Here is a 27,885-nt window from a genome sequence, read left to right as displayed (position 1 = left end):
TTCAGGTAGACATACTAGCGTCTTTCGGTTTCTTCTGTTTACTACAAGTTTTTTCTCTTTTTCAGGATAAATTTCATCACAGGGTGTACCAGAGGAATTGTGGTGAGTTTTCTATAATATTCCATTCTATTTTCTTGTTATTTTAGGATGTCTGTCTGAAAAAAAGACAGGGTGTTTACCTGCGAGCTGTTAACGTCTCGGAAAATCCAGTGCTCACCTTCAGAGCGGGTCCTACTCCAGGGATTGGTGGGTAGGGAGAGAGTAGCCGATCTCCAGGTGAACACTAGAAGGAATTCTGGAGGTTGGCAGTGTTGCAGGATTGTGCATTTTGTCTTTATTTCAGGTAGACATATTAGTATCTTTCGGATTATTCTGTTTACTACAAGTTTTTCTCTTTTCAGGTCCATTGCTATCCACTGGACTGAGTGCCCTGAAGATAATTACAGGTTGGTATAAAATTGGAAGGTGTTATGCACATAGACATAGATTGTTTTCTAGCAGATTAAGTATATATTTTAAGGAACCTTAAACACTACCTGCAACAGACAACTCGGTGGAATTGTCAACCACCCTACTCTGAAAATGGAAATCAGGTAAATAAGAGTGTCTTAGTTTTTCCTTTAGTGTCAGTTCCATAATGAAATATTGGTGTAAGCTAGTTGTAAATTTATAAATATTATAATATAATTGTGCATACTGTTTGTGTTAAGTTCAACTTTATGGTTGTGTTCTAATATTTTTGTTTCTAATACAGGTTCTTTGGGATTTTTACAATTTTGAAATTTTTAATGAATTGATTTTTGTGTTGCTTGCTGTTTTTTAAACAATGGAATCATAATTTTTAACCACACCAGATGGTACTTGCAAGAAATATAACAAATTATGTACATAAAATAATGAAAAATATAGTTGTTGGAAGCAGTTGACAATTTCTTGGCAAGCCACACATGTAACTGTTATTTTTCTATCACGGATTGAAGGAGTGATATTTGCACTTGGGGTCTGCCTTATCGTATTTTTATTCTAATCCAAATGAAATTACAAATTAAAAATAAACATTACACAGAAAATTGGGTACCTCTTCCACATTTGAGGTTGTTCAGAAGTTATCAGCACTTGCAACTACTATCTGACAGTCCTAAGTCTGTTGAAGTGGGAAGGGAGATTATGATTTAATTTTTTTTCACCTGCCAAGACAGACAGACTGCCATTCACTTTTGGCTTGCCAATGGTGAAACTAGCATGTGAGGAAGCTACTCCTGTATCCATGGCTGTGCTGTAGTTCCCAGAGTGCAATGGATGACCAAAGGTAGGTGCTATTGGAGCTGGGAACAGCCCCTAAATGTATGGATAGAAAATTGAAAGAAATTACATGCAATTTGTTGGCAAATACATTAGTAGCCTAGAGCAGTGGTTCACAAAGTGTGAGTCGCCAAATGTTCCAATACTTTCACTGAAATGACACTTACTTCCAAATATGTGCTTATCTAGTACTTTTACATGTAAATATTTCTGATTGTGAAATATGTGTTTATTTTTTAACTTGGGGAAGCAACAAAACCACACTAACTGAGCATAGCAGGTGTTAGATAGGCCTACATGACTTGGGTGCTATGGAAAAATCTTGAAGCAATAAGGCTGCCGTGAAATTAAAAAAATGTGGGAACCCCTGGCTTAGACATTTCTCAATTATAATATTAATCTTGTCAATCTTCTCAATCCCAGCAATTGAATTGCTTTTTGATGATACAAGTTGTGGTGCAGTAAATTAAATTCTATGGCCCTCGCAGATAAAATGTTCTGCTAACACTGATTTTTTCAGATGGAAATTCTTGGTGTAGCTGGAATGTTTTTTGACAGCATTGTTCAATTGCCCTCTTGTATGTCCAGTGAAGGATTTACTGCAGGTGCAAGTGATACAGGGTCTGTATTTTAAGTAATGAGAATTTTTTTTTTCTGCCGTGACTAGACGTCAGAGCGCGCTGGGACCGGTTGGAGTCGGTAGTTGGGGTTGTGACCTTGAAAGCGCTCCAAGCGGCAGTTGCCTGCTGGCGTCCATTGAGGCATGATCACGCGTGGCGTGGACGTCTGCAAAGTAGTGTGTGCAAGAGCAAAATGCAGCAAAGCATGGAACAGCGGTATGCGATCAAATTTTGTGTGCGCCTTGGAAAATCTGATGCAGCAACGCTGGAAATGATTCGGCAAGTGTACGGCAGCGACAGTTTATCAGAAGCGCAAGTGTTTCAGTGGCACAAAATGTTCAAAGATAGCCGGGAGAGCGTGGAGGATGAACCCCGCGCAGGGCGTCCGTCAACCACAAGACCCAGAGACAACGAACAACGTGTGCGAGATTTGCTGAACGCGGACAGGCGTGTCAGCGTGCGGTTTATCGCGGATACGGTAGAACTCGATAAAATGGTTGTTCACAAAATCATCACCGAGGATCTTGGGATGAGAAAAAATTGCGCCAAGCTCGTTCTGAAAGTTTTGACGAACGAACAATTGCACAACTGCGCGGTCGTGTCGCAAGATCTTTTGGAGCGCATTGAAGACAACCCGCAGTTTTTTGACAATGTCATTACCGGAGATGAAAGTTGGATCTTTGAGTACGATCCCGAAACAAAACGACAGAGCACCGCATGGCACACTCCGCAGTCGCCTCGACCAAAAAAGGCACGCATGTCCAAGTCCAGAATCAAAGCATTGCTGATTGTGTTTTTTGACAAGAAAGGTGGTGTCCACGTGGAATTTGTGCCTGTAGGACAGACAGTCAATGGCTCCTTCTACGTGGGGATGTTAAAAAGGTTGAAGAGATGGGTCAACCGAGTGCGACCAGAAATTACCGCCGATTGGAAGCTCCATCATGACAATGCGCCATGTCACACGTGCTTTGTGGTTAGAGAGTTCCTGATGAAATCTGGCATCACAACGATTCCTCAGCCTCCCTACAGCCCCGACCATGCCCCTGCAGATTTTTTTCCTCTCTCCCAGAGTGAAAACAGCCCTCAAAGGACACCACCACGGAACCCTCGATGCGGTCAAAGCAGCTTGCACGCGAGCTCTGAAGGCTGTTCCAGTTACTGACTTTCAGGGAGCGTACGACGCGTGGAAAACTCCCCTGCAGAAGTGTGTTGACACTAAAGGGGCATACTTTGAAGACTACTAAATGTTTGTAGTGATATCTGTAATAAATTTTGTTTTCTGGATTTATTTTCATTACTTAAAATACAGACATGTATACTAAACACCAGATGCCTTCAGTCCTAGATATGGAAACAGTAGCACCAGAACTTCCCAAAATGTTGAACCAGGCCTGGCTGACAATAGTTGATTGAGAGAAGTGGATGTGGAAGACACAACACCCGATTGACCTGCCACCTACACCAGACCTCGTCCACGCCGCATACATACAAACAGATTCACACACATATATGCACTTCAATCCCTGATGAGTGTGACGTTAGGTCTCGAAACCTATCTGGAACTGATTTTGCTGATATACCAAGGGAACCTCTTCATGAATCACTGAACATTTGAAAAGTGTATATTTGAAAACTTGGTGGCTGCGGTGGCTCAGTCGGTAATGCGTCTGACTACCATTCTCAAGGTCCCGGGTTCGATCCACGGCAGGTTCAAATCCGGGAACTTTTCTCATGTTGGAAGCGGCCTCGGTGCCCACCCAGCGTCAAATGACATGGGTACCTGGGGGAAACCCTGGGGGGGTAAAGGCAGTCAGGGGCAAGGTGCTGATCACATCACCCACTTATGACCGGATCAAGAAAGTGTGGGGCGTTACCCCCACACCCCCTATATGCCTTCATGGCATGGTGCTAAGCACAGGGGAGCACTTTACTTTTTTTTATATTTGAAAGCTTCCTACATCAAGAAGCCTACAGACATGGTGATCCTGTCCACTAAGGCTAATTACTAGATAATAAATTATTCAAAGAGAGCTAAAATGACCATTATTATATAAATATGAGAGAGTAAAATAAAAACCTTTGTGACTGTCTTCTACATTCCCAAATAATTAATATTTACTTCATTTCTATTGTGTAAAAATTTATAAAATAAACAGGGAACCATTGAGATTAAGAATGATGTATCAATGTCGATATGCTGTATCAATGTCAATATTTTTTTTAAGTTGTTGACTTCAATTCCTTGTTGTTATGTAAGAGGCTCGATTTAAAATGTCTTGTGTCGTAAGATGCAAAATGAGTTTGTATCGAATGATTTAAAGTGAAATAATATTTATGAAGTTGAGTTGTGTTGTTTAATTCTTGCAACATAAGTATAATAACATTATGGAAACCATTTGAGTGCTGAGTACTTGCAATTTAATTATAAAATAGCATTAAAGTCTGCTCATCCTTCACGTACTATATACACCGTGTGTTTCAAAATGATTTGAACAATTTAAACTCCTTATAATTTTTATTAATTGTGCAATTTACTGAAAATTTTACACATAAGTACTATAATGGTCCAAGTTTTAGTGGTAAAGATTGTAATACAGTAACTCACAAATGCTCAATGTGAGCCCCCTTTGTTACCCTGCATACATCAGTTCTGTAATCCAATTCTTCCCAGACCCGTTTCAGCATGTTTTCAACATCAACAGTTTGCACTGCAGCAGTAATGTGACCTTGCAGTTCAGAGACATCTTGGGTAGAGGTGGTGTGTACACAATGTCTTTGACATGTCCCCCCCCCAAAAAAAATCGCAGGGGGTTAAATCTGGTGATCTTGGTAGCCAACGTAAAAGCTGTTGATCATTGTGAGCAGCTCGCCAATCCAGCAGTGTGACAGTCTCTCAGAGTTAGGTGGTAGAGCAGCCCAAGGCTGAATCTCGCTCTGTAGTAAATAAAAATACTTTCTATTCTATTCTATTCATTTAGGTAATTCCTAACATTGTGATGAAAGTGGCAATGGGCTCCATCCAGTTTATAGATAAAGTTTGCACTGTCATGTTCAAGCTGTGGCATAAGCCACGTAGTAACGTAGTAAGCATGTGTAGAAATGTTTCTCCAGTCACAGTTTCTTCGGGAAGAAGTACGGACCATACACTTTAGAAGATGAAATGGCACAAAACACATTTGTTTTTGGTGAATCACGAATAATTTCAACGATTTTATGAGACTTCTCAGTCCCCCAGATACGAACATTTTGTTTTCTTACTCATCCCATAACATGGAACATAGTCTCATCACTGAAACACACTTTGTTCAAAAAATCATCATCACTGCACAACTCTTGGAATGACTCACCAAATTCATTGCTGGACTTGCAATCATTAAGTGTTAAATGTTGTAACAACTGCACACGATAGGGATACATGTGTAAACGCTTATGCACTACGCGCCACACAGTTGTTCGAGACATTTGAAGTTCTGGACTAGCTCTTGCTGTAGACTTTTGAGGGCTGCGTTGAAAACAAGCTCGAACTCTCTCGATATCTACCTCAGACGTGGAAGGCCTACCAGACGATTTTCCCTTGCAAATGCATCCTGTTGGCTTGAATTGTTGATACCAATTGCTAATGGAGTTCTTTGATGCTGGTTCTTTTTTAAATTTGGTAGGAAACTCACGTTGAAAACTCACATCAGACTGACTAACGTGAAATTGTAGGATGCACAATGCTTTCTCTGCATCACAGGCACCCATCATATAACTTGTCACTCTGACACCTGGCGGAAGAACTTCGAACTACTACGAATGTGCCAAACAAAACTCGAGGATCTGGTCGAAAGTATTTCAATACAATTTTAATCATTGATAGTGTTTTAACGCTCATGGAATGATTTCTTATGGTTCAAATCATTTCATATTCAGTGGAAAGTATAGTTGCACCTTAAAGGCTCAACAACGTTATAGGACTCACTGCATACAGTTCAAATGTACATGAGCTATCAACTGGTATTAACAAAATGACTTCAAGCTGCAACACTGATCAAGTGAGCTTCAAAGTGTTATTTTGAAGATGGTGCTTCCTCCACACACTTGCACCAGTGAAGAAAAGTGGTGTCTTGCCCCAGGGAAGACTAAAACTTGTAGAAATTATTTGGCAAATAAAAATTCATAATCTTTATGCATGCTTACCATGCGAAGTTTATGATTAGAGGAGGAAGTTCGACAATGACCTCAGTTCGCAGGCAGATGGGTGGAAAGACCGTCACAGTGGCTCTTAAGTGCTGCACGTGCATCTCAAAGGTAAACAGGCACTAACTCAGTGCAGCAAACTTGTGCAACACTACATGCAGAAATCTACCAGATAAAATAAAAACAAACAAATAAATTGCATTTTCATTTTACTCCCCCTTGTACTTTAATGTATATTAAACAAAACATACTAGTGAAAAATGTTCTATAAGAATATTACTCACTTGAATGTTACTGGATTTTTACCCTTCAATGAAAATAAAGTACTCAAACTTGTTGTTATGTAGTGCATACCAGGAAAAGGCACTAAATAGATATTTATTTCACTAATATCAACATTAAGTGATCCAGGAAATCTTGCTGCGCTGTGAAAAGACAGAAAATTAACCATGTTGAATCAACTTCTGGGAAATAAAAATAATGAACAGGCTACTTGAACATGTATGACAAGAATGGAGTCAAAAGACTTGCTAAACATGTCTCTTGCATCAAAATTGGAGATTCGAATAAATTTTCATAAAGGTATATGATATTTATTATCAATGTTAGTATTTGTATACAGTTCAACTTTTAATAAAATGTTCACTTCCTGTAATTGTTGTATCCTTGTGGTTCAATGAACCTTATTATAAAGTGTCCAATTTTAAAAATAAAACACAGACATAGATAAATGCTGTCCGTATAAGAAAAAGGTAACTAAAAACAGTGTAATACAGTAAAACTCATACAGTATGAAACATTGTTATTCGTACACATAGAATTTCCGAGGAAAAAATTTCATATCTAACGTATTCTCATGTCTATTAGCTTCACCCGCTTTTTTGGCCTTAGATTTCAGGAAAATAAAATTTCTCGTGTATAAGCTGCACCTCGTGCATAAGCCGCGTGATTGACTTTTTTCTTTACTTTTCTTTTTTTTCATTTCTTTTCTTTTCTTAGCCAATTTCAAGTAAGTATCTTAAAAGTATTTTAACCTTTATTTTAGCGCAATGATCTACATTTTAATACCGTATCATTCAGTTTGAGTCCTTAAAGCCCTTATTCACTGTTGTTGCTGCTACTCGTTGAAATATTTTCTGCACAAGAGATATTGTCATCTTCATCACTAGCATCATCATCCCACAACATTTCATCCTGGGTACCATCTAGGACATTGGATATGCCGCACTTCAGAAAACCCTTCACAATTGTCTCCGACTTTACACTTTCCCATGCTGCCAGAATCCATTCACACACTTGATTGACAGTCGGACGTTTCATTTTTCCTGTTACTGTAAGCTCGTGGTTTATACGAGTGAATTACACAAACGTCTAGGGCCTGCATTACAGACATTAGACCCCCAGGAATCACAGCTACATCCGTTTTCAACTGTTGGAATTTTGTCTGTATTCTGTCTGTTAGGTGACCACGAAAGCTGTCCCACACCAGCAAACACTTTTACTTCAGCACCAGACCTTCTATTCCACACTTTGTCTATCCAGTCCAATACCAGTTCTTCTACCATCCATCCTTTCTGCTGGGCACGTATGATAATACCCGGCGGAAATGCCTCCTTTCGCACATTCTTACGCTTCAGCACAACATACCGTGGCAGTTTCCATCCATCCGCGAGAACACCCAACATTACAGTGCATCGTTGTTTCTCTCCACCCGTGGTCTTGATCGATATGGTGTGCGAGCCTCTTGGTGCAACTGTGCTGGACATAGGCATGTCCCAGTAAATAGGTGTTTCATCCACATTGCTGATCTGAGACAAGCTATAATCATTGGACTTTCGCATTCGAATCACGTATTTGTGAAATTGCAGATCTGTTGCCGTTTACTTCAGCATATCGTATCGCTTGAAGTTTAAAATGAGCCTCGTAGCTGATTCTTCTGTCAGACATCCTCCCTTTGATAGTGCCAACCTTGACCTCAGGCTCACAACCTTCTTTAACAACTTCACTTTACTGAATGGTTTCCAGATCAATACGACAGTAAGGATGATTCGTGTTCAAAGATAAGATATTATCATATTGTTGCAAAAAAAAAAGTTTAGAGATAAGATATCATATTGTTGCAAAGCCTGCTACAGATGCATTATTGTTGGATTTGCTGTTAATGAATCCGTTATGTGATAAAGATAACAAATCAACGTACGTATTTTAGTATCCTAACAATAGCTGCACTTTCTTTCATTCGCGTGTATAAGCTGCAAATGTTTTCTCATTCATGTGTATAAGCCGCACATGCTTTTCTTATCATTCATGTGTATAAGCTGCAAATGTTTTCTCATTCTTGTGTATAAGCCACACATGCTTTTCTTATCATTTGTGTGTATAAACCACACCCCATTTTTTGTTCCACTTTTTTGGGGGAAAAAGTGCAGCTTATAGATGCGAGAATACGGTACTAGTAAATATAATAATTTTCATATGTACCTGGAAATTAATATTAATGAAGGTTTCACCAACAAATGTCAATAAAAATGTATGTTCAAAGTGTATAAACAGAGCATATAATTTGTGTGAAAAGAGAAAAACATGCTGTTCCATGCAACATTGTTATTCGTACAGGCAAGAGATTCAATCTTCCTCGCATACAGCACCACTGCTATTCGGGTGATTTCGTGCAGTTTGCAACTTTGTAACAAGTTTGAACATGCAGGCATGCTCCCTGTCAAGCGGAATGCTGGCGTAGGTATTCTTGTAGGCCTATCGTCTATCTATCAGCATGTTCGAAATGGGCAAGGTGAAGGAACTTAGTTCCGATCTGAAGGATGTTATTATAAATTTGGCCCTTAGAGGTTTTTCGTTAAGAAAAATTGGACAAACAGTCAATAAATCACACTCAACACTTCAATATATACTAAACAAATTTAGAGACAAAGGTTCAACACAGAATGTGCCGAGAAAACCAAAAGAGAGACGGTTGAATAAACGTGCTGAACGCTTTATTTTAAAAAGAGTGCGAGAAAACACCCGACTAAGTGTTCCTCAGTTACTACCGTTAGTAGAAAATGTTGCTGGCAAGATGATGTCCGATCAAACTGTCCCAAGTGCCTTGTGGAAGTATGGATATCATGGCAGAATACCACGAAAAAACTGTATGTAAATAAGGTGAATCGCAGGAATAGACTTTCATTCGCGAAAGAGCACATCCACAACAACCAGGAATTTTGGGATAGTGTCATATGGTCAGACGAGTCCAAGATTAATATATACAGGTGAGATGGGATAAATAGGGTCTGGAGAAAATCAAATAAAGACAATGATCACATTAGTGTTGGTACCATCCAGTTTATTGATGGTATCATGGATGCATATGTCTATTTGGACATATTGAAGAACAATGTAAAGCAGAGTGCCCAAAAATTGGACATGACACCTATCTACAGATTCCAACAAGACAATGACATTAAGCATAAGGCACGAGTTAACATGAATTTACTAATATGGAATGTGCCCAAACCAAGGGCACCGACTTTCCAAAATTTCTGTGGGTGCATATCAATGGCGGTTAGATCTGTAATTATCAAGTATTGTATACTTTAAACAACTTACATGCACAATGATTGCAAGAGGCAATGATATTATCAACACGTTACTAATAGAAAATACCACATTCATACAAATTAAAATGAAAAAATATTCATAAATGCAAATAATTTAAATTGTGTTGCAGAAAGAACTATGCAAGGATTTTGTTGTGAACAGAAACTACAAAATGACTAACTTTATGTACAAAATAATAATAATTATAATCATGACATGTTAACTTTCAATATAAAACACATTCCTTCTTACGTCATTTGCACTTATGAATTTGTTTGCAATTTTGGTAATGTCAATATACTTCCATTGTTATTGTGGGGACTGCCTTTGACTTGGTCAGAGACAGGCAAGGAAGGGGGGAATGTGTTGCTTGGTTGCCTTTGCACAAACACATTTGAAACAATTATGTTTTAGAGGTTAGAAATTTTAACTTCCATCTCAATTTTTTATTGCTTATTATTTTTTGATAATGGCAAGTGAGAAATATTTACTTTATTTTGTTTTTATCAAACTAAAAATCTTGTGGGTGCGGCGCACCCACAAGATTATTTATGTGGGTGCTCGAGTCCCGGAGCACCCACGTAGTCGGCGCGCATGGCCCAAACTACTACAAACACAAGCTCAAAGTCCAGACTTAAATCCCATTGAGCATTTATGGGCAATTTTGAAGAGGCGAGTCCGTAAAGCAGATGTCAAGTCCAAACAAGAGTTGAAAAACTGTTGTGCAAGCCGAGTGGAATAAAATAAGCTCTGAAACATGTCAAAAACTGGTTAATTCTATGAAGAACAGGTGTCAAGCAGTAATTAAAGCCAAAGGATATGCATCAAAGTATTAGAATTGTCAGTCAATCTGCTCTGAATATACTATTTTCTTTTATATTATTAAGTGTACGAATAGAAAAATTGTATAAAAAATGGCATGTTTCTCTTTCAATTTAATTTATTATTGTGATTGGTTATACAGAATTTGGGTAAGATTTTATGTTCATAATGTTATTAGTTATTGAATTGTAAAGAAACAATTTCAAAAGAGTGTATTTCCTTTCAGATATTAAAGCATTTTCTTTGAAAATCTGTGTGTACGAATAAGAATGTTACATACTGTATGAGTGGTAAAATCAGATGTGTCTTAGCTTTCTGTCATGATATGGGAATGTTCGAAGGCACCAAGATCAACATATGAAAGACAACAAGTATTGCTGCATTCACTCTATGGAAGGCAGTGGTAAAGTATCATATTTTAGGATAGACAATGGTGTTTTTATATTGGACCGGGCCAAGTATTGCACCTTGTATGGTAAAAAATATTGATGAATAATGAAAATATGTCTAACTATCTAACTCTCTAGCCTTCATAAAACCCAAAGGTTCATGGCTACAGCAACACAGACTTTCCATCTGTCCCTATCCTGAGCAAGATCTATATACTCTTTTCCATCCCTACTGATTTCCTTTAGGTCCATCTCAACGTTATCCCTCCATCTTCGTCTTGGCCTTCCTACAGGTCTCTTACCATCAGGTTTCCCATCAAGAATCCTGTAAACTCTTCTTTCTTCTCCCATTCATGGCACATGGCCTGCCCAACTAAGTCTTCTTGATTTAATCATTTTAATAATACCTGGACATGAATACAAATTACGTAGTTCTAAATTATGTAACCTTCTCCACTCACCTGTCTCCTCATCCCTTTTAGGTCCAAATATTTTCCTAAGGATCTTATTTTCAAATACTCTCAATTTATGTTCCTCTTTCAATTTAAGGGACCAAGTTTCGCATCCATATAATAATACAAGCAAAATTACTGTTTTGTATATTTTAACTTTTAGTTTCTTAGATATTAAATGAGACAAAAGTAAAATGCATTTCCTGAATTTAGCCTTCTTTTTATTTCCTCTTTAATATCATTTTCATTTGTTAGTATTACTCCTAAGTACTTGAATTTGGAAACTGGTTCAAACGAATTGTTATCAATAATTAGATTTTGAGTATTACCTAACACTTGGTTTCGGCCTGTAAGCTTCCAAACCTATCTCTTTAGCTGCTTTGAAAAATATTTTAGCATTATTCTTAATTGTATTTATATCATGCCCTAATAAGTCTACATAATATGCATATGCTAACAACTGAGTCACACCATTTAATTTTAGTCCTTCTTTAGTTTCTTTTACCTTCCTAACAGCATATTCTAAGGCAAAATTAAAGAGCAATGGAGATAATGCATCTCCTTATTTTAACCCATCATGAATTGTAAATTTGTCAGACACATTAACACCCACACGAATTTTACTTTCTGTTTCACTGGTGCATACGTTTATCATATTAACAAGCTTCTTAGGTATTCCAAACTCGACTAATGTAAAAAAAAAAAAAAAGCCGATATTTTTTATGTGGGGTTGGCAACACTGATGAAGTTGAGCATGTGCAGGAGCATGCCCTAGTATTCTGTGCTTGCAACAGTGATAGAATCGTCAGAGTGGGGTTGCATACGTGCAAGTAGCAGTAAGGTGAAATGGCTGCCTTAATACAAAATCCCGCTGATTGTGAAGTGAGATCTGTCATACGATTTCTGAATGCCAAAGGACAGAATGCAGCTGACATCCATCGGGAATTGTGTTCCATTTATGAACCAAGAGTGATGAGTGAAGGGAAGGTCAGGCAATTGTGCAGAGAGTTTCCGGAAGGGCGTTCAAATGTCCATGACGGTGAGCGTAGTGGAAGGCCTAGTGTTCAGACGGACAATCTGCTGGAACGCGTTAAGGAGAAAGAGAGTTCCAATCGCCGGTTTGCAATATCTGAACTCGCCAAAGAGTTTCCAGAAGTGTCTGTGAAAACAGTTCATCAAATTCTGACTGACAACCTGGAATATCACAAACTGCCTGCAAGGTAGGTACCAAAAATGCTGACAGACGCTCACAAAGAGCAAAGAAGGACAGCTGCATGTGATTTTTTGACCCGCTGGGGGGAAGATGGCGATGACCTGTTCTCGCACATAGTGACGGGGGATGAAACATGGATATCGTACACCACTGGGGAGTCGAAGCAGCCATCAATGCAATGGCGGCACTCTGGTTCTCCTAAAGCAAAGAAATTCAAACAAACACCATCAGTTCACAAATTCATGACAACTGTGTTTTGGGACCAAAAGGGTGTGATTTTTGTGGAATTCTTGGAACCAGGATGAACAATTACAGCAGAGATGTATTGCGAAGCACTGAATAATCTGCGACGTGCCAATCAAAATCGGCGGAGAGGAATGCTATGCTCTGGAATTTTTCTGATCCATGACAATGCCCGCCCACACACAGCTGCTCGTACTGTTGAGACAATTCAAAGATTTCGATGGGAACTTTTCAATCATCCCCCTTACAGCCCCGACCTTGCTCCCAGCGATTTCTTTCTTTTTCTTCACCTGAAAAAGTGGCTTGCATCGAAGCATTTCAACAACAGTGACGTGCTCAAGACATCAGTTCTGGAATGGCTGCACTCTCAAGCGGCAGATTTTTATGCAGAGATTATACGGAAGCTTGTGCAACGCTATCAGAAATATATGGAGGTTAATGGTGACTACATCGAGAAATAGCCAAGGTATGTACTTATTTATCCATCACAATACATTTCTTCCCCAATCATTTTCTTGTTTTTTAAAAAATATCGGCCCTTTTTTTTACATGCACCTCGTATATTATATAATTTATCTCTTTCGACTGAATCATATGCTTTTTTTAAATCAATTAATAGCTGATGGACACTTTGCTTATATTCCCACTTTTTCTCAAGTGTCTGTCTGATGTGAAAAATTTGATCTGTAGTTGATCTGTTATGTTTAAATCCACATTGATAATCACCTATAATTTCATTAGCATATGGTGTTAGTCTTGTTAAAAGAATGTTAAATAATATTTTATATGTTGTTGAGAGTAGAGAAATTCCACGATAATTATTGCAGTTCATTTTATCACCTTTTTTAAACACAGGAACAATTATGGATTCTTTCCACTGTTGATGGATTTCTTATTAATTCTATATTAAACAAATTAATTTATGAATTTGACATATTAATGAATTTCCACCATATATAATTAACTGAGCTGGTATTAAATGAATGCCAGGTGGTTTGTTATTCTTTAGCCATTTAATAGCATCTTTAACTACAGTCAAGTTAGGTTCTGGAACTAAAGGTTCTGCTGTGTGTATTTCATTTACTTCTGATTTATCTCCTACATGATCATTTAAGAGGTCATTAAAGTAGTTTATCCATCGATTTAAAATATCGTTTGGATCGGCCAAAAAATCACCGTTTTTATCTTTATCAAGTTTACTTTAGGTTGCCACCCCTTTCTAAATTCCGCTCTATATAAATCACTGATATTTTTGTTTTTGCTGTTTGTTTCAGTTTCGTTAATTTTACTTTTCAAGTAATCTCTTTTTTTACTTCTAAACGTGTGGATAACTTCTCGGTTTATTCTATTATAATTGCTTAGATTTGTATCATCAGAGTTATTTAACCAGCTAAGTCTAGCCTGATTTCTTATTTCTATTAAATTATGACATTCATTATCAAACCATGGCTTACATTTTCTTGGTTTATGGTATCCTATACTTTCTATAGCTGCTGATTCTATTGCATTACGTATGTGCTCCCAATTCTTATTTACGTCTGTTTCATTTATATTTTCATCATCATTTAAATCCTGCAAAACATCGAATCTATTTGACAGTTTAATTTGGTAATGAAAATATGATGAAGGGGAAATAAACTTGTTTATAAAGGTATACTAGTACCATTTTTATGAACATCATGAAAATTATGAATATTCCCTTTAGATGAAATTATTCTTTGTGTGAAAAGCTTGAAGTTAAAAAAATCAATTTTGAGATTTTATCCACGTAACATCAAAATGTAATTTTATGTAGTAAATTTGAATGTGAATTTCAGTCCACTTTTATGTAGAAATGTTGGTTTTATAATTACCACAATATCTCATGTGGATCATTCCACTTCTAAATCAGTTTAATATGTAGAAAAGTATATTATAAAGAAGGGTAAAAAGATGTGGGTCTCCATTACTTAGCTGTTTCTTTTGTTTTCCCCCAACATTTTTCATCCCTTCACTATAAATATGGAGTGGTATAAGAAGGCATAAAATACTTTAATACTATTACATGAAAAAAAAATTGACAGATGAATCCAATTTCTTCATCAGGACGTGTTTACATATCCAAGAGAGCCTAGAAAGGAATTTTTAATTTAGCAAAAGTGGAAAAGTTACAAAATAGGCTTTTTATTTTCTTTTCTAAAGGAGCAGATACAATTGTTGCTTAATGAATATCTATTTTTGACAAGCATATATTGTAAGACATGAAAATATCACTATGCAACATACGAACACACAAAAACCCATTGTTAGTTCACAATTTCTTCATGGATTCATGCATTCACTTCTTGCTGATCTGAGCATTTCAACTTGTTTATGTATTTCTTCTGATTTAGCATTTCCAGTTGTAACATAGTTGTGGCATTTTTTATACAGAGTCTTTATGCCTTGTAGTAGATCTTCCTCTATTCCTATTTGCTTTATAATTGCCCAGATCTTTGCTCTAGGTATGGTGTCAAAGGGTTTTTCCATGTTGAGCCTGGTCTAAATGGAGTTCAATTATAGTTCTTAAACATGATTCCAGTATTCGAGCATAAATTTTTCCTGGGACATTGAGTAAGGAAATTCCTCTTTGGTTTTCACATTTTCTATTGTCTCCTTTTTTATATATTGGTATTATGATACTGACTTGCCAATCCTCAGGTATTCTACTCTCCTTCCACACCAGGATGAATACTTGGAGCAGCATTTGTTTACTTTCCATTCCCATGTATCTCAACATCTCTGGTGTTATCTCATCATGGCCTGCTGACTTTCCTAGCTTCATCCTTTTGATAGCCTCTTCCAGTTTGGCCATGTAATCACATTTTGATCCTCTTCCTCTTTTCCATTTCCATCGTTTGTCAGGATCTCCTCTTCCTCCCACTGTTCTCTTTCCCTTTCCCCATTTTGATCTTCCTCTATGGTCAACAGTTCCTCAAAATGTTATTTCCATCTTCTCATTATATTTTCTCCGTTGGATAATAGGATGTCATTCTTACTCTTTATAAATTTCAATGGGCATTCTTTATCTTTCTTTATAGCCTCTAGTGTTCTGTAAAACAGTTTCTGGTTTTCATTAAAATTAGTCTCTAATTTCTTGCCAAATTTTCCCAAGATTCTTGTTTTTCCAGCTTTAACATTTCTTTAACAGTAGTTTCCTTGTTTCTTGTATTCTTCGTATGCGTTAACTGATCTCTTATTCAAGGATTTCTTAGAGAGTTCTTTTTTTCCTTTTGACTTGTTCCTTGATTTCTTCTGTCCACCATGGTGTTCTCTCTTGTTGTCTTCCTACTTTCATCTTTGCACATGCTTTTGTTTCTGCTTCAAGAATAATTAGTTTCAACTTTTGCCACATATCCTCTATAGTATTTGAAGTGCCATTTTCTGTTGGATTTATTCTTGGTATATTTGCCTTGTATTTTTATCCTTGAGTTTGTGGTTCATTATTTTCTCCCTTATGTTCTTTGTGTTTGATCATTTCCTAAATGTTGATGTTATAGCTCTTTTCATTACTAATAGATGATGGTCACTTCCTATTTCAAAACCTCTATACACTCTATCATCGAATATTCCTAAATTCTGCTTTCTGCACTAAGATGTAATCAATGATGGACTTCTCCATGTCACTGGGTTCCTCTCTCGTGTACTTATGAATGCCTTTATGTTGAAATTTGGTGTTGACTATTATTAACTCATTGCTGACACACAGATCAATTATCCTTCTTCCATTGTCATTTTGATGTGTCTCGCCATATTTACCCATCACTTCTTCAATACCCTTTACTTCTTTACCAACTCTTCCATTTAAGTCTCCTAGTACATATATTTTTCCTTCACTGTCGTCTATTACTTTCTGAAGTTCTTCATAAAAAGCATCCTTCTTTTCCACTGTCTCATCCTCATTTGGTCCATATGCAGCAATATATCTGATAGTCTGTACTATTGGTATCTACAATTAGTTGTATTAGTCTCTCGTTTCTATACTGTCAGTCTTTTATATGATATCGATATTTTTCTGGTATGATTATGCCTACTCCTTCTTTAAATCGTTGGTTCATGTCCACTCCTGAGTAGAATAAAAGATATCTATTCCCACTTTCTGGTTCCATCATCTGTTCACATCCTCTCCCTTTCTTTTTAGCTTCGGTTACTGCTAGTATATGTAGTTTTTCTTTTTTTATTTCTCTCACAAATTTTATCTCTTTACCATGCACTCCACGCATATTCCAAGTTCTAATTTTCAAAATCCTGTTTCCTCTCCTGGTCGCCAACGTTGGCATCCTTCTGTTCGCTTGTAACAAGATATTCTTGGACTAATGGATTGTCAGTCCCCTGAGTCCAAAGCGATTGGAGATGCCTCCCCTCTTAGCCCTTGGCCTGCTAGTTTCTATGTCATAGTGTACTCCTCAACACAGAGCAGTGGGTTCCCTCTTTATTTTAAACCCCAAGAGGGAGGGTTGCCTCTTCCGCCATCTGCACCGTACCAAAGGACTCCTTTTCAACCCCATCTGCCATTGAGGAATTCACCGTAACCCTGGTAAGGGGCCCTTACATGGTACTGTCAGCCAGAGCCAGCTGAACCACAGTTTTTTAAAGAGGTGTTACTCCTCTGGTTCATCCGCCTCCTATGCCGTTGAGATGGCCATCCATCTTCTTCCACCATTGGAGCCGTTGACCAGTAGATTGCTTCTTAGTCTGACTCTTTACTACTATCCTGCCCAGCATGGAAGACCCTACCAGTAGCTATGCTACCGCTGGTATAGCCTCGCGAATCATCAGAGCAAGCAAGCCCCACCACCAACTACAAGGTCACGCAACCACTAGGTGAGGCAACAAGAGGTTTGAAACAAGGATGAATACTCAGTCCCCTCCATTTCATCATATTGATGGATGAAGTCATAAAAGAATGTAACAAAAAAGTCAAAAAGTTACAGCTAGGATATAAAAATATGAGGCTAGTACAACTGTCACATTTTGCATATGCATACGATATCCTAATTTTAGGAAGCTCTGAGAAAAATCTACAATATAAGATGAAAATTTGGAATATAGAACTCCTAAAATATGGGATGAGAATAAATAATAATGAAACGAAGACCATGATAATAGCAAAAGAAGAGGTAGAGCATAAAATACACCTTGAAAATCAAGAATTAGAACAGGTTAATAGCTTCAAATAACAAAGTCAACAAAACTAGCAGTGTATAAAACCATATATACATACCCACAATTCTGCACAGCTGCGAGTACTGGACATTGACTTCAAAACACCAAAGTAAACTGCAGACAATGGAAATGAGATTCTTGCATAAGATAGAAGCAAAAACGAGAAGAGATCTAGTGAGAAATCAAATCATAAGAAATTGTTTGAGAGTTTCTCCCTTACTAGAGAAAGTAGAACAGAGCCAACTAAGATGGTTTAGTCACGTGAAGAGAATGGTTGGAATGCATGTAGCCAAAGCGGTCTACAAAGTGAAAATGCAGGGGACAAGACCAAGAGGAAGACTTAGAAAAGTGTGGGAAGACGATGTAAAGAGAGCTGTGGAAGTAAGGGGCAACGACTGGAAAGAAGTGCAAGATCTAGTGCAAGACAGGGACAGATGGCAATCCTTCTGTAAAATCTCTGCACCGCAAGGTAGATGAGGACAGATAAGTAAAGTAAAGTATCTATTTCTTTTTATTCAATTTTTGCTAAGATTACTTCTTCATTTTAAAGTTCACAACACATTTTCCTTTTTCTTTCGTTTATTTAAAATTCCAATTTATTTTCTCTTGCAAATATAAATAATTCACTTTATTTTTAGCTTAGGATTTGATAAAATTATTAAACATAAAATAAATGGTTCTCCTTGTTTGTTAGTTTTAAGTCCCTTTATGCACAGATAGACTAATCTGGACTGGACTTACAGTTTAAAGTAGGATCAAAGCCACAATGTGCCTCCGCTGGGTATCGACACCTGACCCCTTGATTACAAGGTGATGATGTTTCAATTGAGCATTTTATTTTTTCAAAAGTCAGGGAAAGTTTTTCTCTTACTTGTGAAATTAGGGCATGCAAAGAATAAATATAAATGAGTATCATATTGTAATTCTGCTCTGAATTGACATTGACTTCAGTTAACTATTTTTATGTTTGAAATGTGGTAATTACTTTGTGTATAAATATCTAGTTCTTTATTAAATTATTAATACTAGCCTGGGTAAATTATATTTAAAATGAGGTGGCTTATTTTCTCCTACTTTAGCAAACCAACAATATGCATTTCCATTTTTATTGTTACTGTGTGTGTACACCACTCATTTCCTTAAATATTGATTGTTTGGTTTCAACAATAAAGTTTGACATTATTTATTGCTAGGATATTTAACTAGTAATTAGTAATTTGTATCTCCAATGTATGAGTTAGTTACAAAAGAAGAATAAGTACATACAGTGGTAGAGCGTGACCTTTCCAACAGTGTAAGTCTATCATGATGAAGGTTATTTCCCGTTGTGCTTATTTTTGGGCTGACATGGTTAGTAATTTATCCACACATATCGACCCCCCATTTTTTCAGAATACTTCCCTGGAATTTTTTACCAAATTAAAAATTCTGGATAAATCCCTGGGATTGGAGTGTTCTTTGCTAGGCTGTGTATCTCCTACATTTCAACTGATAATTAAGTCAGTCTTATTCCTATCACAATGACTAACGTAACGATAAAAAAATATGCAAAGTCAGATAAAATGAATAATAATAATAATAATAATAATAATAATAAAGAAACGAAAACAGAAGGAAACAGAAAAGTGCTGAATACTTTTTACAACCACATAACCAAGTATCAGCTTCGTACCCTGAATCACAAAATTGGGGCACTTTATTTTTCGTTTCTGTTACTATGCCTGCTAGAGAAGGAAGGGGTGGGCCTACCTACATCCACAAGTTTCTTCTTGGCAGCAAAATCCTTGCTGGATAACGGCATCTTCTTATCCACCCCACTGCCCAATCACACTCATTTTATTCCATAATGCACTTCAATATCACACCACAGCACAGGGCCAACAATCCGCTTTCAATAGATGAAATTCGCAAAAGCATTACCTCGATAACAAGAACGGAAAAACAAAGAGAACCCAGATCCAAAGTTGGTCGCTGGGTCTCACTGCAGAACATGGGCTGCTTTTTTCCTCTAAATAGACAAACAAAATTTATATCCCCTGAAAGTACGTACCTTCTACTTCCATTTTCCGGTGTTCCTTTTACGATTACTATTATATTATTGCGCGTAAAAAATGTTTTTCCTGCTACTAAAAGCAATGCATTTCTCCATTTGTTCGCGTCCATATTGTTTATGCACTCAAATGTTGTGCGATAAGTAAGACCCTTTGTTTCGTGGCATTCGAGTTGATTTGTCGCTCCGGATTCCACCCACAGACGCACAGTTTCTTTCATTATTTCAGACGAGGAATGCTTACAAGGTTAGGTTAGGCCTGTTAGGTTGGGTTCCAATAGCATAAATACAATGAAAGATGTTTTTCCTGCTACTAAAAGCAATGCATTTCTCCATTCGTTCGTGTCCATATTGTTTACGCACAGTTTCTTTCATTATTTCTTCGAGGAATGCCTACAAGGTTAGGTTAGGTTTCATTAGCATAAATACAATGACTAATTATTATTTAGGCTAAGTGAACTAAACCTAGCTACCTAACAACATAGGCATTTTTTACTTTCGCTAGATTTGTGCAGGAATATGCCTTTTCCTTCGTTGCTACGATTTCAATACCGCCCAACCTGGACACGTTTTTCTGGTTTTTTTAAAGAAATTTTTTTTTCCGCACCTTAAAACTTACTTTCCCCGATTACTAACTACAAAACGTTACCAAAAAATTATGAACCGCGTTCCTCCTAAGCAGCCCATATTCTGCAGTCTTACCGGTCCATGCTCAAAGCAGTGATCTTTCAGACTGTGAAGGGAATATCCCTTTCGTATATAAATAAATTCCTTCTCTTGCCTTAAAATTCCCTATATTTGGTAAAAAAAAAATAATACAATATTAATTATAAAAGAAATGCTCACTAATTGTAGGGACATATCCAGAAATTTCTATCAAAGGACATGTAAGTGCTTTCTTAGGATACTGTAAAAGAAAATCTAGCACCTCAATGATCATAAACAAGCTTTTCGAACGGTGTTCAAAGAGTGTTTGAATCACAGACTACGTAATTAATAATATTTGGTTCACATTTGACATGAGATTTGTAAAATTGGTTCAATCTTCAGCTTTCATTAACATTTATTTATTTATTTATTTTTGCACTTTTTAGCTCAATTATTACCAGCTGAGTTCATACAGAAACGGAAAACAGAGATCTTAATATTTCTGATGTTTATGCTCTCCTACAAGCTAAAAACAGAAACAAGAATTTAGCACATCAATGTGTATCTATTTTTCACCTATCCCACTCAATTTTAGGTTTCTCCTTTTTCCCCTTCCTGTTAGACTTTTGCTTCAGAATTCCCTGTTCCTGCAAATTTCCTTTGCAGTTAACCATTCATACCCGACAACGCTGAAGCCCCTCCTCTTGCAAGACCTGTGTCTCGCTGGCACGTATTCAGTGAAGCCAACCCATGCATAATGGTGCTAAATCTCGCACAAGTTTAAAAAGTTGTTTGTAAGTTGGGGACAGTGGCGCACCCAAAAGGGAGGGGGGTTGGTGGGGGGTTATAACCCCCCTTTGATGCTGTATTCTTAAAAAAAAAAAGTCAAATGTGAAAAGATGGCAAAATGAGAGCTGACTACCAGAAAAAGTGTACGTAAACCCTCCCTTTTGAAAATCCTGGGCACGCCACTAGTGGGGATATAAATAAAACAAGAGGGCCACTTTTCGTTGTGGTTAAATTTTCTCAAACTTTTCACATATAATGTCGAACCCATGCTGTTGGTTGAACCATTCGAATTTATATTTATGTTTTTGTTATAAATTAATATTAATAATATGAAAATCACAGAACAATTTAGTAGTGTGTAGCATAATTCTGGAGTTTAAACGACACCATGGATGTCCAGAAGTGGCAAGGCAAGGAGACACTTCCTGAAAAATGAATGTCAACCATTTTCACACATTCAATTTCATTTCAGTCATATCAAATTGTTAATTATTGTAAGGGCGTTGCAGATACTTTGAGAAGGGAAATATACCTAGTTTACCCCAACCCCTGAAAAAAAAAATACTTTGCTTAATCCTCCCTGGTGGAAAGAAATACTGCGGACATCCATGAACAACACTTTCTCTAAATATGAGGTTTGCAACGCTGCTGTAAGCCTGTGGCCGTAGGTTTACAAACCTAGGGTTTGACCCGCTCTTCTCCCTATATTCCTTGCTCTTCTCCATCCAGATACGGTAGGCATTGCTCCTTCGCGGTCAGAAATTTGTAAGGCAACATTCAGATGACTTACAACTTTCCGCAAGCAGAAGGCGGGAGTTCCCATGTGCCCCCTGGTGCTGAAATGTTGCAATCTAACAAACAGGATCTCGAAGACTGGTATCGGGCCGAGTTGAACTTTGAAGTTTTTACGAATTTTGCCATATAATTACATACATTTTACTAGAACTAATAAAGTGTAAGCCTGGCTTACACGGCTTACATGGAGTACATGGAGTACATAGGAATCAAGACAATAAGAAATATATAGGTTAAAACCTATATCTTAATTTTTGCTGCATGGTTATAGTATAAAAGAACTTCTTTAATAATGTTATCTCTAGTATTTATAAAATATTTATTTTACATGAATTTTTAAAACCACTTACACTCTTATGTGTTGGATGAATACATATGCATACACAACATAAGGAGGACAGGACCTACAGTTTGAAGTGGGATATAAAGCAATGAAATGTGCCCCTAATCGGATCTGAACCCAATGTTCTAGCATTAACTAGGCTGTCTGCAATTTCTTAATCCCCTGACATTTCCAGTCCAACAACTAAATTTTTCAGGTGGAAACACGAAATGTGAAATAACATATTGTAATATTCATTTTTCATGTTTTTGAAAGGTGTGAGGTGCATATTTCCAACATATTTTGTCACAAAATGATGCGAAATACACTCATAAATACGAAATTTAGAGTTTATTTAGAGACGTAACATTTTCTGAAGTCTGAATTATCCTGTGTGAATTATGAAAATCACAGAAAATTGATTAATTCTGCTGTAAATATTTGAGATGAAAAAATGGACTCCTTTCCACATGATACTCTGATAACTACACTGTCATGCTATTAGAAAGGAAATGTTTATTTTGTGTAGTAAGTGTAGTTTTTTTAAATTAAATTTAGGGTTACGATTACTAATTTAATACCGAAATGCCATTTTTATATGCCACTTTTTATCCAGATATGTGCACAGTTTTTGTACCAAAATCTTGAATTTCCTTCACCATATATGTGGCTCTAGTAATTAATGTACACACAAACATACATTTAACATATTAGTTGAATACACAACCTCAGAATCTCACATGTGACCTTCTATTTATAGTAAGTATAAGTTTGTTTCAGCTTTCACAAGCAAAGGATTAACAAAAAAATAACTTTTACCAAAAATTCATAATTATAGAGGAAGTAGGGCATAATTATGGTAAAATTGATTAATATACATGGTGATTATAAAGTCACTAGACATTTCTGCATTAACAGAATTTATTGCACACAATACAATATGTACTGAAACATATATCACAGTAGGACACAAAATTAGTATAACTCAATGTGACCACTCCTCAAGTCTAGGCACAGATGCCAGCGATCCACAACAGTCAGAAACACCTTCTCAAGCATAGCTGGTGCAATCTCAGCAACTGTGGCCGTAATGCATTCTTTCAACTGGGCTTTTCTCGTACACCTTAGACTTTATAATCCCTCAAATGAAAAAGTTTAAGGGGGGCAGGTTGAGGGGGAGGGAGCAACTTCCCTTTGCAAGGCACGACCAATCCATCTACGGGTGAAAACTTCGTTCAGGTGATCACGAACAATAATGGCAAAATGAGGTGGTGCCCCATCCTGTTGATGTACAGTAAGGCCCTTGGTGTTCCCCAATCCACCATGTTATGAGCCACAGTTGGTAGCTGATGGGATTACGGAAACTTAGCCTCCTGGTCGATGCGGTGGGGCTACACTTTGCACATTTTGTGGTGTTATGGCTGGCCTACCAGGATGTTCCTCATCCACAATAATACCAGTTTGATTGAATTTGTTGACTAGATTCTTGATAGCCAGCCTGGTGGTGCCAGGATTTCTGAATTCCAGGTGAAGTCTATCCACACCTGTTCTTACTTCTACTGTTAGCATAGCTTCACATAACATCCAAAAGAAATGTATTTTGTCACGATATCACTAAAATGTGTAGAGACTTTATAATCACCCTGTACCAAACTTTCAAAAAAGAAATTCAGATTTCCCCAGAAAAAAGAAAATTTTCTTGACTTTTCCAGATTGGTCAACATCCTGTTAACTGAAATGCTATTGAGAATACCCACAAAATGTTCCAACTGGACATTCAATGTACTACTATTTAGAAAACTTAGAGCACTAAAGCAGATTATGCAAATTTATATTTTGTGCTGACATGTATGTAACTTTTGGAACCAATCTTTAGCATTTTAAGTGATGTATCACTACATTTACGTTTTTTACAAATAACATACAAATACAGTGGAACCTCGATTATTTGTTTCCTAAGGAGACCAAGCTGACAAAAAAACAACAAAAAGCAGGAAAATGTCAAATTTATGGAAATAATATAACATTCTGCTCTGTTCAGACCATCAAGATTGAATGTATAATGCAGGAAAATGTAAAATCCGGGTTCCACTGTATCTCTACAGACAGATGTCCATAAAGATTTTGTCAAAAAGAATGGTGATCTTCGCTTCATCATTCCTGGCTCAGGCGTACCAACCGAAGATGCCACGCGCTCCAGCGAAAGAACTTAATGATCGCCTCGAAACCTTTGAACAAGAAGTGCGAAGCGAACTTTCTTCTTTCAAGGATGCACTTGAAAGGGAAATAAGAGGTAACATCACCAGTGCTTCTCCTAACTCGGAAGCCATATTGAAGCTCCAGGTTGAACTTACCAAGCTGGAGGCCAAAATGGAAGAAAAGTTCAAGCACCAACGAGAAGAGTTCCTCTCCCTGCTGGCTAAAATGGAGACCCAAGAAGAGAAGCTCGATGACCTGGAGCAGTACTCGCGTAGGGAGTGCCTACTTATCCACGGCGTTCAAGAAACCATAAAGGAAAACGTTGAGGATAAAGTGTTGGATGTGCTGAACAAGACACTGAATCTGAACGTCCGTAGCAAGGATATTGCCCGCTGTCATCGGCTGGGCAAACAGAATCGATCCGTGGCCGACGCCTTACAAGAGGGAAGACGATGTATTATTGTGAAATTCTCCACTTACAAAATACGCCACCTGGTTTGGTCTTCGAAGAGGATGCTAAGGGACGCCGGGTGCCCCTTTTTCATCACGGAGTCCCTCACGGCCACTCGCCAAGAGATCCTGCGAGTGGCTAAAGACAGATTTGGCCGGCGCTCTTGCTACACAGAGGATGGGCGTATCATCGTACGCAAGGAGAATGGCAGGAAACATACCGTCACCCACATGAGAGATCTGGAACAGCTGTCGTCGTAGTCTCCCCTCCTCCCCGAGGACTGCATTCACCTGAACTAAATATTGTGCTTATCTAATCCGTTGCCGAATAAAAACACGTACTTTAGTTAAGTTCTTCACTATACCATATTATTATTATTGAATCTGATTTAGCAACAATAGTGTATGTGATTGTGTGCTCCTTTTATTTGCTTCATTTTTTTCTTTTTCGCATATATATTCAACATTATTTTTTTTTTATATATATATATATATTTTCCTTGTCTTATTAAGAGTGACGTAATGAAGAAAATGTGTGTAATAGTGTTACCTCAGTGTTCAAATATCAACCTGCCCGACCTGTCATTTGTTCCACGAGACAAGGTAAGCCTTTACTCTTTAATAGCAAGTATTCAATAGTTGGTAAGCCTGAAAACATCCAAAGATTTCCACTGCATTCCTTGCAAGGGCTCAAATGCGAGGACGGTTCCCGTTAACCCCCGGGTAATGACCAGCTGCTGGGAAGGGGAGGGCCAAGCAATGACTCATTTTTCCGTGTCGCTCTCGCGAATGTCAGATCGCTAGTTCCGAAAATGGACGAACTGCGGCTTGTTGTAAAAGAGGGAGACTTCGATTTGATAGTCATTACAGAAAGCTGGATAAAGGACGGAACACCACTATCTCTAATTAGTATACAGGGTTATGAAACGCTAACAAAAAATAGAACCAAGAAAAACTGTGGCGGAATTGTAGTTTTTCATAAATCTAACTTAACTGTTCGAACAATAGAGACGAAAGTAAATACTGAAGGCATCGAAACATTAACTTTGATTCTGAAGTACATGAATAAACAGTTTGGTGTATGTTCCATATACAGACCGCCCAATGTCCCATACACAAAACTTACATTGATCGAAGAATTAATATCCGAAATATATCCACTAGTTGATAATCTCTTCCTGTTAGGAGATGTAAACTGCGATTATCTCACCCCGAATAAACCAGAAACACAGTTTTTAAGATCGATTTTTGATTCATTTGGTCTAACGCAAATAGTTAATAAACCAACCCGTATCACCGAAAAAAGTAAAACGCTCCTTGACATCATAGCCGTTGACAATACAGAATTACTGTTTAAAACTGACGTCACTGTCGCAATCGGTAAATCAGATCACTGCGTTGCGTACGCTGATTTCTTGTTGCAGAAACCGGAACCTCAAGCGAGTTACGTTTATTGTAGAAATTTTAATACCTTCAACGAAGAAATTTTTGCAAAAGATATAACTGATGTAGATTGGTCAAAGCTTTACTCACTTGATGATGTTAATAATAAAGTGGAGTTTTTGACCTCAAATATACAAAATGTTTTTGACACGCACGCACCTCTAAAAATCGTAAAGCACAATAAGAAAAATGCACCGTGGATCACCAGTAATGTTAAATTGTTGATGAGAATCAGAGATAACGCGCTACGAAAGTTCAAACGTTCGAACAATCCAAGCGACTGGCAACAATATAAAGAACTCCGGAATTTTACAACAACTGTCATAAGACAAGAAAAGAAATGTTATCTTACCTTCAAATTTGGCGGGAAAAATTTAAACCGGAGAGAAACATGGAATGAGTTGAAACAATTGGGTATTGTTAACAATAAAAAGTCTCATGATAATACATTCTCTCTCATAAGTACCACTGAAGATTTAGATGCTGTTAATGACCATTTTGGTAAAATTTGCAATGAATCTGAAATTCCTCCTCCACTTAAGGCTCAGCAAATAAAGCATTTCGAGAACAAAACCTGTTCCACCCCTGAACAGTATTTTAACTTTACTGAGGTAACTGAAAAAGATGTACATAGAACTATTTATAGCATACGCTCAAATAGTTTTGGAGTAGATGGTATCAGCACTAAAATGCTCAAACTTTCTTTGCCTTATGTTTTATCTCCGCTAACGCACGTCATTAACTCCTCTCTTTCCAGTGGCGTCTTTCCTGAAATGTGGAAAGAAGCACGAATCCTGCCACTTCAGAAAAAGCAGATCGGCACTTCTTACAATGACTTTAGGCCTATCAGTCTTTTGCCTGTGCTATCTAAAGTACTCGAGAAAATAGTGCATTCGCAGACGTTAAACTACGTTAACACGAATAATTTACTGCCCGCGCTGCAATCCGGATTTCGTGAGAAACACAGCACAGCCACTGCTCTTGCTAAAGTTGTGGATGATATTCTCTATGCCATTGATAAACAGCAAGTCACTATTTTAGTACTTCTGGATCTAAGTAAGGCTTTTGACACTGTGCAGCATGACTTATTATTAGCCAAACTTAAATATTACAAGTTTTCTCCTTCAACATTAAACTGGTTTCAAACATATCTATTTAACAGACGTCAAAGGGTCGTATTACATAATTCAC

The sequence above is a fragment of the Lepisma saccharinum genome, chromosome 8 (genome assembly GCF_977018435.1).
Source record: "Lepisma saccharinum chromosome 8, izLepSacc3.1, whole genome shotgun sequence".
Taxonomy (NCBI): Eukaryota; Metazoa; Arthropoda; class Insecta; order Zygentoma; family Lepismatidae; genus Lepisma; species Lepisma saccharinum.
The sequence above is the reverse complement of the archived record's forward strand: the minus strand, read 5'-3'. Positions refer to the sequence as shown.